This window comes from Achroia grisella, unplaced genomic scaffold (assembly GCF_030625045.1).
Source record: "Achroia grisella isolate CSIRO2021 unplaced genomic scaffold, CSIRO_AGI_Agris_v1 utg308, whole genome shotgun sequence".
Classification (NCBI taxonomy): Eukaryota; Metazoa; Arthropoda; class Insecta; order Lepidoptera; family Pyralidae; genus Achroia; species Achroia grisella.
Genome location: NW_026712791.1, coordinates 611,270 through 625,010, shown reverse-complemented (window position 1 = coordinate 625,010; position 13,741 = coordinate 611,270). Strand labels below are relative to the sequence as shown.

The window sequence follows — 13,741 nt, the reverse complement described above, 5'->3', positions numbered from 1 at the left end:
GTTCGTATGGAATTTACCTATAGTAAAAAAATGTTTATATAATATGTACGTATTAAATAGTCTCATCCAAAATTCATTGTAATCTATTACAACTAAGAAAAAAAAAATATTATTAATAAAAAATACTACTACTACTCTACCTATTCTACTGCTAAAAATAACAATAACCTCACCTACTGACCTAAAAATATTATGTAAAGATGTAACCAAAAGATACGTATAACGCAACCGCAAAATAGAGCTGTGATTTCGTTGAATCAATGGAAAATTTTATCACACGGCGTCTTCCGTATATGAGTGATTTCAGTGGTCAAAACATATGGACTTGCATAAGGGCCTAATCAGGTAATAGTAGTATACTAAGTATACCCAATAATGTATAACAAATAGGTATAAGTTCTATAGTATTAAAGATTAAAGAAGGATAATAAAAAAATAAATTTTGCTCTTTTATACTGGGAGCCGGAGAATTCCCAATACAAATAAAAAAGAAAAAATATAAGAATACATATAGTAAAAAAATAATAGTTTACCTTTACTGTACATAGGAAACAAAATCGTTATTAGGCTCATGAGCTTATATAAATAGAAGAGCTTAATCAAATTGTTTTATAAACGATGTCTCCAATTTAATAAAATAATATAACGTTTGTGAATATGGATGGATGTTTGTTACTCTTTCACGCAAAAAGTACTGAATGGATTTTGATGAAACTTTACAGTAATATAGCTTATACATCAGAATAACATATAGGCTATAAATTTCACGCTGGTGAAACCGTGGGCACAGCTAGTATATAATGAAACAAGTAGTTTTATTATATATATTATTTTATTAGTCTATACTAAAAGTATAACTATCATTTACAACTATAGAAAAATTAATGTTTATATTTTTTGCTCTGTGTTTATCGTTCCTTTCTGCGTATACATATATGATGTTTTTTTGCAAACGATAATTTACTACCGTGTCTGTCCAAATCGTATCTTTTCCCAGACCAACAATGCCTCTTAAAAATATCTATATTTTTCTTGTTTAAGTTTCATAAATACCGGGGATGCAACTTATATGAAAGTTCTCGTATGAGTAGGTAGTAGTAGCTAAATTAATTTTATCATATTTTTTAGTTCTTCATACGGGACTGAATGTTTTAAAATTAGCAACCCTGATTAATATGAACAATTGCTAAAATAATAACATTTTTTTTGTAAATATTCTGTGACTAGATTATTTTTCTTTTAAAAACCAATAAAACGTTTTTATATGATACCAATGGACCCCACAATTTATGAATAGAAAATAATACTGTTAATAATACATTTCTTCAAGTCATTATCATTTTTTCATCTTGTACGTAAACTTATAAAAAAACCAATATAAAAAATAATAAAATTGACAATGCTGTTTAAATAATTTATGCATACCGTGCCAATCTACAATTAAGTAAACAATCCTGAACAACGTTACTGTACAACCTCTTAATGATATACCTGAACTTACACGTGAATTTAAAACGTGATAGTACCTAACAACATTACTTGTATACATCTTGTAATTCATTATGTAGATGTAAACAGAATTAAGACAATTAAATTAACACAAAATAAGTATAATTAAGTTAACAAAGTTATAGAAAGTGATATACTGTTAATAAAAAAGAAGCAAGCTAAAGTGAGGCCGAATACTCATTTAAAGTGAAGCACGTTCTTCAAAACACAAAATGAAAATTAGAAAAACTATTTTGAAGTTGATGCCTAGTTCGTGTAAAGTATTAAAAATAATTTACATATATGGTTTTATGGAAAAGTTGTTGATATACTCGGTTTTTCATTACCAACCCTATATGTAGGGGTGACGGTTGTCATTTTCCATCATATACTACTGTGTCCAAAAAATAAGGTTACATTATATTTATTTAGAAAATTCCTTATTTATTTTTCCAAATCAATTTCATCCCCTTCAAAGTATATGCAATGCACTTATACCAACGGATTTTCCAATTTTCGAAACACTGATTGAAGTCACTTTCTGGGATGGCCTTCAGTTCCCTCTTCGCTGCGGCTTGAATCTCCTCTATTGTATCAAAACGGTGTCCCCGGAGCGGTCTTTTGAGCTTGCTGAATAGCCAGAAGTCGCACGGCGCCAGATCAGGTGAATAAGGTGGTTGCGGAACAATATGGGTTGAGTTTTTGGCGAAATGATCACGAATTATGAGTGCAGTATGGGACGGTGCATTATCGTGGTGTAAAAACCAAGAATTGTCTTTCCACAATTCCGGCCTTTTTAGATATTGACGTTTAAATAATATTCCTTGTTGACTGTTTGGCCCGGTGGAAGGAATTCGTAATGCACAACACCACGGTAATCGAAAAAAACAGTCAAATGACCTTTATTTTTGAGCGACTTTGACGCGATTTTTTTGGTTTGGGCTCTCCTTTGGCACGATATTCGCTCGATTGATCAGATGTAATCATGCGTTTCATCTTGTCCTGATAGTCTGAAAGCATCGTTTCACACAATTCAACGCGACGCCTTTTTTCCAAAAATTCAATGTTTTTGGTACCAGTCGAGATTTTTTGAGGCACAAAACATCCTTTAAAATGGTATTGACAGAGAGAGAAGGTCTCTAATCGTTAATCGACGGTTTATCAATACCAAATCTTTGATTTGTTGGACGTGAGCTTCGTCAGTTGAGGTTGATGGTCGCACGTTCACGGCCGGCTTGGAACTCACTATACCACTTGTAAACATTTTTTTTAGACATAGCCTCATCACCAAAAGCTTTCTGCACCATCCTCAACGTATCCGCAGGAGAAAATTCATTCCGCAAACAAAATTTTATGCAAAATCTTTGCTCAACAAATTTCGACATCGCAAAAAACGAAAAACTCACTTTTAGCAGCTCACAAAACGATGCGTATCTCAAACACTAATTAATATTTTGACAGATAAATTCGACATAGATGTAACTGACAGTACTACCAACCTAAAAAAAAGGAAAATTCTCCAAATGCTTCGACGCACACAGTTAAAATTCAAATGTCACCTTATTTTTTGGACATAATATTATTACGGCAGTTTGTTAGCCATGCCAGATACATAAAAATGGGTTTTGTTACCTTTCGATGATAAATGAATTGCGATTTTTTTCTCTCTAGAGAGAGATCTTGAAAGAATGTCAAGACAACTGACGAAGCGCTACCTAGTTTCAAGCTAAGTAGAGCTTAAGTCATGTTTACTAGACAACTGATATAAAACATAAATATTTTTTTTTATAACTACATACATAATATATACAGAAAACGCCCATACATGATACACATGATACCAGAAACAATGAAACTCGTGAATACAAATGTTTGTACCATGTGAACCCGCGACCATCGAAAGTAATAAGGTGTGCTAAACCGCTAGACCACTAAGGCCGTCAAACTCTCACTTCATGATCAAAATCTTTTAAAAGTAAATTAAACTGGATCTATTGAGAAATTAGCGGGATTGTATTTAAGTTTTTAAAAAGTTAGGATATAGGCAAATATATTCTTGAATGTTACAGTTGTGTTATTAATACTAATAGGCACTAACTCTAAAATAGTAGTACGTAACTAAGTATCAAATGCATTTATTTTGTAAATTTCCTGTTTCATGCAAATTTCAGTAATAAATGTTATTCTGAACATAGTATTGTCTTGTCATATGCCTACAAGTGTTCTGAATCTTAAATAAAATATTTTAATTTCAGTCCGATAAGCAGATCTGCTTGAATCTGATATAAAAGTAAATTTTAATTCAACCTAGTTTTGTTCTTAATTCAATTTTCCAATGTATTGAAATAAAACCAAGATTTTTAAAACAAAAACAAATAGAAAACATATTTATCTCAATTGGTTCGATTGATTGATTTGTATTAAAATCAGTATTACCGTCTACACATATTATTGACTGCCCTTAGAACCTTATCTTAAAAACGACCTTATAACAAACTCAACTTATTTTTCCAGGCGTAGGTATGTACATTATTTTTGCGAGAACCAACATAATGTTACACAAAGTATTTAATTAAAAACCAGTACATACTTACTATTCAGTTGGTACCTACATATCATACATTTTGCATACAATTAAGGTCAAAGATTAAAAACAATTTTATTCTATAGCATTTTAAATCTATTTAGTACAAGCTATATTTCATGGCGCCGTCCGTTTATATTCAGATAAACATGTATATTTCTGAATTTTTTACTAAATTTATTTTGACTCCGCCCATCCGCCCAACCGTTTAAGCACCATTGAATAACATTCATACATTTGGATGTGTAATTTAAACTACAAACAAAACAAATTATTTGTAGGTGTTGCTACGTATTAGCCACATATAAACGCAAAGGCTTGTTAATATGAACGGTTAGTTTTATATTTTGCTAGCTATGCCTGCGGTTTCACCACCAGCATACAATTTGTAGCACTGTAAAGTTTCATCAATCTGTTTAGTAGTTTTTGCGTGAAAGAGTAACAAAAATGCATCCCTCTATCAGTCCATCTATACTCACAAGCTTTTGCGTATATAAAAAGTCTAACTATAGACATTACACATACATTATACAATCGTCAATTAATTTTCATATTTATACGAACGCATAAGCTTACTTTTAAATGTACTAATAATGTTTTGCTAAATGAGTTAAGCAAACAATATTATTACCAACTCCAACATTATTTTCTAATATATTCTATTTACCTCTACAAACGTAAGGACAAATCCTGAATAGTAGGAACCTGTGCTAGACACGACCTTTCATTAAGGACAATGTAATGCGCGCCACACGTCTTATGAACCAACATATATGTATACTAATACCATAAATGCAACCGATTATCTGACTGTCTATTTATTACAATTCCACTACTAAACTATTGGACAAATCATAATGGAGTTTGACGTCACTATATATTAAATCACGAGGTCGGACACGGGTTATCTTTTATTTCAAAAAGAAACAAACTATATCGTGGGAAACTGTTAGTAACCTATATAACAATATGTTGTGCTTACATTACAGTAGTGTAGTTCTATATATAATACTAGCAGCTGCCAGTATTTTTTATTGAGGGTTTTGGGCTATTGTCAGGTGCTAAGCACCTGTAGCAATGCGTCCTCCATGGATCTATTGTGCTCGCCTTTTTTCAAAGTTCGTTACCTAGACCCAGGCACAAGAATTGGAGGATATACTCGATGGTTTTTAATCCTTCAGGATATAGTGTAAACTATCCAAAGGAGATATATTGTTTATACATGAGTGGGCTACAGCCACATAGGATGTGTAGTGGCGTTTACTTTTCTGTTTGGCAAATTCTGCAAATTGTTGTTAAGTTCAAATATAAATTTATCATGTGTTTATTCGATTTGTAGTATCCAGTAATAATACCTGTTTATACCTACTAAATACAATCATAGTTTTAATTGCAGCTGTCTATATATATACTACTATTAGTTATATATTATACATATATTATATTACTACCTATATATTTTATTAGATAAATATAGAATGGTGCATACACCGGCGCAAGCAGTATTCGAGGCACCAGTAAAAGATGACAGAATGAGGACGAACAGACTGGTCTGGTAGTCCATAATGAAGAATGGAGAATGTGAGACGATCTTTCCCTCCATTAGGGTTAAATCGTGACATGTCATTCATACCTACACATAAGTGTTAATTAGTCAAGTTATTTCATTTACATTACTGACCACTGTTAGAATAATAATGCAAGTCAATGTTAGCGCCTATTCTATTACCTAATACATACCATTAACTCATTGGTTCACGTTCAAAGTATATTCCTTGTTTTCGTGCGTCATTAGCCAATTCCAGAAAATTGCGTTCTATATTCGCATATAATTATTTTGATTAACGTCAATTACTAAATATTTATAGGAGTAAATTCATTTAAGGTTTGTAACCCGAAATGAATTAATTAACATTAGGTAAATGTTGTGATTATTTTAAAAAAATACGTTTTTGTAAAGGTATCTGGTACCTATCTATATTTTGGAACTCTGTGTTTGTAGTCAAACTCTAAACCAACTGATAATAAGTACTTATGATCTGACATATTTGTAATAGTATGTAATATTATGTTATCTGTGGTAATAGTATGTAATATTTATTAATTATATTATCTGTGGGGATATGGAAATACCAATGGAATACCAACTTTCAACCTAATTTACAATTAGCAGACGAATATCCTCATGCTTACCATTACACCATATTATGTTGTCTGTGCTATTATTGAATAATATATTTTGTTGTATGTTTTGTCTTTTGTTTGTAAACCTGACTGGCTGGACTTTTTCCTATCCTATTAAAGAAGATTAATCCCCACATTACATTGATATCTCTTTCAGCCAATGTAATGCTGTAGCAGTGGAAGTATTTAGCGGATAATAGCAGTGCGTTGAGTTGTAAATATATAAATATAATATTACAATGTACAGTTAATATATTAATGAGAGAAGGTTACTAAATCTACATAGTATAAGATATATATAAAAAGAATACTAAACTAATAGTACTAATATATTAAAACAAATATATGTGACTATATAAATACATAAATACATAAAGCGATGAAATATTAATAAGATGATTGTTTTGAAACTGTTTCAAGTACTGAGAGGTAGAAAATAATATTTGTATGCGGGTCGGCTGTGACCAATCTAGCGCCGCGTTCCGCACCGGATGGAGTGCTAAGCACGGACATCGACCCTCATCGATTTATAACAGAAATGACCTTTCATTGCTTGTTATAGAAGGTATAAAATAGTCGAAATATTATAAAAATAGGTATACTTAATAACGTCGCATGAAAATAGCCAATAAAAATGAATTAGAAATTAGTGAAGCTCTTTGTTTAGGGGTGAAAATGACCTTCAGTGACTTCACTACTTTCTCCCACAATACAAATACAAGGAGTACCATTTTCACCCGGTCTCTTTACTGCATTGTTTGAAAATATCGTTTTACTTTAAAAATACCCAAATTTAAAGAGTATAATCATATTACAGTGAACTCACAATTTACTTAATAAATAAAAAAATTAGAATAAGAATAAAAAACATTTATTCAGCTTTACTTTGAAACTAACAAATCAAGACCCTAACCCTAAACTAATATTTGCAGCCTCCTCCGATCCCTATCAGAACGTCAGTAAATTCTATTAAATTATTCTGTTAAACTCCACTAATCCTTGGCCTTAATTTCGAGACTAACCTTTACATAACCTTAGGAATTAATGTTAACAAGTACACAAGAGATTTTCTGGAAAGCATCACATCATACGATGCATACAAAGGATGCGTGGACATCCCTATTAAGCGATACATATTGCCCGAATGAACATTCTAAATTGCGACAACGATTTACTAGTAAAGCGATCCAATTACAATCCAAATTGAATCACAGGCGATCATACGATGCCTGACTATTGAATCATTTCAAATTATGACTGGGTATAATCTAGTTTGAAAGCACTAAACCTGCATTTAAAGGGTGGTACTCAATTCGACTATGTATATATATGTATGTTTTCTTGACTCCTCTGATATTACTTTTGATATGATACAATCGATGTGGTCACTTCCGTTTTCCACATTTCGTACTGATTTCGTCACAATTAAATTCTTATCACCTCTCAATACAATCTGGCATTTATAGTGTCCATTTATTAACAATATGTATAAGAATAGTATACATATTCCGCAGCTTTATTTTTATTTTCTTCATTATTAAACATATACGTCATAAAATCGCTAATAACAGAGTTGAATTACGTTCCAAATTATTTTTATAAAGTTTATTTTATAGTATAGGGGACAAACAAGCTTGCAGCTCACCTCATGGTAAGTGATTACGGCCAATCATTACTGACAGTACTTGCAAGTGCGTTGCGGGCCTTTTAAGAACGAATAAGCTCCTTTCTTGAAGGTTTCAATATCATATAGGTTCAGAAATGCTATTGTTGGGAGGTTATTCCACAATGTGTCTATGCGAGGAAATAAGTTTCTAGAAAAATGCATGGTGGAGGACCGCCATTCATCCATGTGATAAAAATGGTATTTCAATTTCTGGCGGGTAGAGCCATAATGTGTTAGAGTATTAAACTCTAAATTTTAAAAATAAAGTCTTCATCTTCTTTGTATTTAGATAGGTACCTACGTATCGTAAAGACACAAATAAAAAAACTATGTTAAAAAATTCTTACATCTTACTCTTATATCATTAAAACAATTTGGTAGATAATTAGTACCTATCTACTAATCTTATAATGGAAAGCCCACTAACTGACGTCATGTCTTGTCTTGTACGTCATAAAATCTCAATTAATTGAATACCAGATACCAGTTTATACTGCTACTGAATTAGAATGACAATGTTAATGAACAATGCACATATCTACCTCCTGTTGTTATCACAAATATGAAACAACACACATAATTATAAAAACAGTATTTTAGAATTCCGTAACCAAACGCGTAAAACGGAACGTTATATGTAGAAGAGGTGACTTGCTTATTGAAAAGGTAATTTAGCCTTTTATCTATATTTTGTAGCAAATTAGTCTAACTGTAAATATAATTTCAAATGAAGGAATAATATTCCTCATAGAAGAGTAAACTTATATGTAGATACAGTAAGTACAATATTTCAGACAAATGAAAAAAATGTTCAAAAAAACTCCTAGGCATGAAATATTAACAATCGAAATTCATGCTGTAGTAGAATTAAAAAAACATATTCATTTTCCGACCGCATGTACACAGGTCTTTATTGATATACTAAGACTTATAACTGAGAAGTTCAATGATCCAGTACAACAGCTATCAAAGCAATTCTGTAATTGAAACGTCAACAAGTATTTTAAAACCAATTTACAAAAAAACTAAATATTTGCGTTTAATATTATTTTTCTTTGACAGCGACAGTTTCAGTCATTATGTTTACAAGTAATCCTAAGCACTGTGAAAAGGTAGATTTCTTTTCACAGTGCTTAGGATTACTTGTAAACATAAAATCAAATCAAATCATTTATCAAATTTCGCACACTTGTAATTTTTAAAGAAGAAGAATATAATACCTATAATTTATGTAGAGAAGGAGTGGAAAATGTTAATATATTTTTTTAATTATGCATAAAAATATATGAAATCAATAAAAAAAGACATTACTAATACATTTTAATATGTATTTGACACACACACACATGTGTGTTTATTTAATCTTTTTTTAGTGTTAAAATCTATAGTCAAATTGAGAATAGACTAATATTATTTGTTTATAGTCTTATTGAATGTTAACATAATTATGGTTGAATTTAGACCACTATTTCAGATAATTTGGTATGGTGAGGTACTGTTTAACTTGTATTCTCTACATACATAGGTACAGCAATGATTGAATGGGCGAAATCCAAAAGTATTTCTATTCTATTCAATTCAAATATATTTATTTTTGAGCACGGAGCTAAGTTCTATAAAATATAAGTAAATAATAGGTTAAGTTAAATTACTTTAAAAACATATGTATTTACATGACAAGTAGGGTCATACGAGGTCTTAATTAACTTAGAATAACTACTTACGCTTAAAGGGTTCAGGAGTAGGTACCTAGTGCTAATTCACGTTTCCTGTTTATCAGATTAGATAATAACTTTAATGTTTAAGTTTAAGTAAAGTCTAAGCTATAAACTTAAATATCAAATATAACAAGTATAAAACTATTATAAGGAGTGTAATAAAGTAACATAAATTTTGATTTATTTTGATTGTAATTCGATGTTGATTTACATTGAAAACTAATCAAAATTAATCAATAATATATCTATATACAAATCTTACTGATGTTATACGTGAGAAACTGAGTTGTTTTCTAATGTCTTCGGCTGTTATTTACAGGATGGCAGATATACTTAGATACTTATATCAGATTTCTAGATATTTTACTCTTTACTTTTCCAACATTTACTGAAATAATCAAATACAAAGATGAAGCTAACTTGCAGTCTACTTAAGTTATAGACTGCATAACATCATTTCGCTGTGGTGAAATGGAAAGACTGCAATGATTTCTCAACGAAATTACATGACAAAATGTGCCAATTCACTCGCCTTCTAGATGATATAACGAATAATTTTATAGAAAATTATAATAATGGAAAATGATCAGTGTATAAATTGTATCAAATTTAAAATCTTTTGTAATGTGATATGACAGAAAATCTTTTCATTTGTTCTCTTCTTATATTATGGTCATCTTTGGCTATTAGACATTTGCATTTTTTCTAAATATCTATATAATAAAATTAAGTAAAAATGTTCAGATAAATAGAAACGGATACGAGTAGTAGGTATATGTAGTCTTAACTGTGCAATGACTCTGTTGTAGGCGGGGATTGATACAAGTATCGTAAGTCAGGCAGTTTCATAAACAACTAACCTATAAAGCAAGTTAAATGAGTATTTTTTGTTAATATTCCAGAGTTTCCGGATTTTTATGTACAACTATTCAAAGTTCTTCTGCAAAACTATTAATCTGAAAGTCCTATCTGTACTGTTTAAAAATATTTCTTAATTAATTGAAAATGTTATGTACTTCGTGGTAGACTGTTTTTCTACCACGTTATGGTATATTTTTATGTAATATGTAAGAGAACAATATCGCTATTGGATTTTTACTAGAATAATTAAAAATACTTACAGTATTGAGGTGTATGTAATATATGTTCTGTGGTTCAATGGAATTTAAAAATAAAATGCAAGGCATGCGACTGCTACTCTTTGAGTTTATGGTACCACCTGAGTACGACCTAAGAGAATATGTACAACGCAACCTCAGGGCAGCCGATGATCTAAGACAATGTTTTATGAACAAACAACAAAAGGTGCACTAAACATATTCAATTAGATATTCAAATAATAAACATGTGGACAATAATTTAACTAAAGGAAAACGATTACCAATATAAATAATAACCCAATACAAATAATACTTAGATTTTTTAGTTCTTTGTTAATATTGGGACTTTTGTGATACGTGATTAGGTTATCATTATCTTATCTTTACATATAGTAAAATCAGTATTATGGGAAGACAATAGACAATTATGTAATGATAATAAATTCTTCATTGTGCATTCAGAAGAAATATAATAAGAAAAACCGTAAGTAGAAAGTAATAACAAAAGGCGGTCTTATCGCTATGAGCAATTTCTTACAAAAAACGTCGGTGGCACACACAAGACATCTTATTTATTAAACACATAAATAGAAGCAATTTTTTTTTACATATACGAAATATACAAATGTATATGCATAGATAAATCTAAACCGATAAAAAATCATAGTCATGAACACTAACGTTTGTACCTTGCGAGTAATCGAAACCGTGATCATCAGAAGTAATGAACTGTGTTAAACCCCTAGATCAGCAATGCCATAAGATATATAAAGAATTTATGATAATATAAATTTTCACTGTGATATTTTACCTTTTTTACGAATCTATAGGGAATTAAACATACACACACACATAGAGATACAAATATATTACAAGGATAATGTCGGCATGGGACCTCTAATTCTGAACATGAACTTTGTCATATTGCGTGATATTGATATTACCTACTCCAAACAAGTATAAACTATAAACAGTCGATCAATTCTCTAATTTATATCTGAAAGTGGTCAATTTGTACCCATTGTTAAACTTGTAATATGTCTGATAATATAATAAAACGGTACGTCTGTGCGTTGTACGTGGGCACGCATACGATGATGTCTTTCACGCTTTACCATCGTGTTCACAATAATTGTAAATTATAGGGATGTCAAAATATAGTCGATAAAGGAAAAAATCGAATATAATTCAATAAAAAATATATTGTAGTACATTAATCGATTTCAGTATTTTAATAATCTATCTCTAAGATATTTTTTAATTCGATTTTTTATTCTATATCTATTAATTCATGTCAAAAAGAAACCCACAATCACATTAATAATCGATTTTATATAGAATGTGCCATTGTATTTTAATAAGATAACAATAAAATTGATGCATCTATTCTACTCGAATGACTTTGAATCACAAGTGATTGGCTATCATATACTAGTGTAGAATAAAATTTTTGCGTGAGTAATAAAAAAATAAGTAATTATTCTCTATGCGTATATTAGTTTTAAAAAATATTTGGCCAGTAATAATAGGACATACATATAAAATAATAAATTATAAATATTCTTTCCATTAATCGTTCTTTTTACTTCTTCTTAAATTAAATCTAATAATACACACAAACAATTTCAGAATAATACATATAGTGCCACCAAGATGCTTGCTTTGTAATATATATTTCTGTTACAAACTAAAAGTAGGGCAGTGAAAGTAAAGGATATATATATATATGTAGATATATCTTATCTATCTATATCCTTTACTTATGTACAAGATATAAGCATGACGTTTCATAGATACATGAGTATCACGGGAGTCACGTGATTTGTAATGCTATTCGTGTATGTCTGTCTCTAGGTGACAGTTACATTTTACCATAAAGTGCACGAACCACTTTTGCTGGCCATTAAGTTAGTTAGGATGTTAGTTTAATTTTAGATACATTGATAAAATCTGTAGTGTGTAAAATTCAGTACCACCTACCAAAGTCATAACTTTAATTCGCATGCGCCAAATTAGACATGTTCAATAGTAACATAACAAAGAAGTAAAGAAATTTCCTACTACTAACTAATAAGCATACCTCTGTAAAACAAGAAACCCCCCTGACATATTAAATTGTTTTAAATTATTACTTAAGTTTAATATCAATTCCAGTCACATTCTCGTGTGCAAATCAAATGAAGATAGGTAGGTAAACTTATTAGCTATTGTCAAGGAAAGAGGATGGCACTAAGCGACTAAACACTAAGTAATGCTTATCTAGCATTCAACTTGGGTTGATATACCTATTAGAGAAGTATATTTTTTTAAGAATTTAACTTTCATAACAGTTCATTGGAGATAGTATTAAATAATTTCGATAAATTATTTTACTGGGGGTGTAACTCAGTGGTAGAGTGTCTGCTTCGCATGCTGAAAGTCCTGGGTTCAAATCCCAGCACCTCCACTTTCCTTTACTTTATTTTTTAATTTTTACTACTTTGTTTTATTGATTTTTATCGTAAAACAAAATAGATAATGACATCCGAATGTTTCAAAATATAGTTACAGAAAAATTTGTTCATTTAATATAATGCTTAATAACTCCATCTAGTGGTACATTATGCAAAATACAAAACACTAATAAAATATTTAAATACACAAATTCAAATAATAATATGTATATTTCATATTAAAATAAAATCACTGGAGTCATCGCTTTATCCTATATCTTTAAAAGAAGCAAAGTATCTATATAATAATGTGTAAATATTAAATAAAGATTACGGTTAACAGCGCCATCTAGTAATACATATCAACAAAATGTAGTAACCGCATCAAAGACGCGAGGTGTCCACAAGGCGAAGGCAAAAAAAAGCATTCCGATTGCTTTTAGAGACTAAAATAATCAAAACTAATTTAAAAATTTAATATTTAATTAGTTTAATATTTTAACCTACGTTAGCTTCTCAAACGAACGTTCCCTGACGTTATCAGTACTGGAAACTTGGGTAAATTTACC

The 13,741-nt window shown here is 30.2% G+C and overlaps 1 non-coding gene across 1 annotated transcript; it reads left to right on the top strand.

Moving 5' to 3' along the window:
- The first annotated feature begins 13,114 nt into the window (after positions 1–13,114).
- On the top strand, positions 13,115–13,186 carry Trnaa-cgc (transfer RNA alanine (anticodon CGC)). Its single transcript has one exon. It is a non-coding gene; the product is annotated as a tRNA-Ala (tRNA).
- The last annotated feature ends 555 nt before the right edge of the window (positions 13,187–13,741 follow it).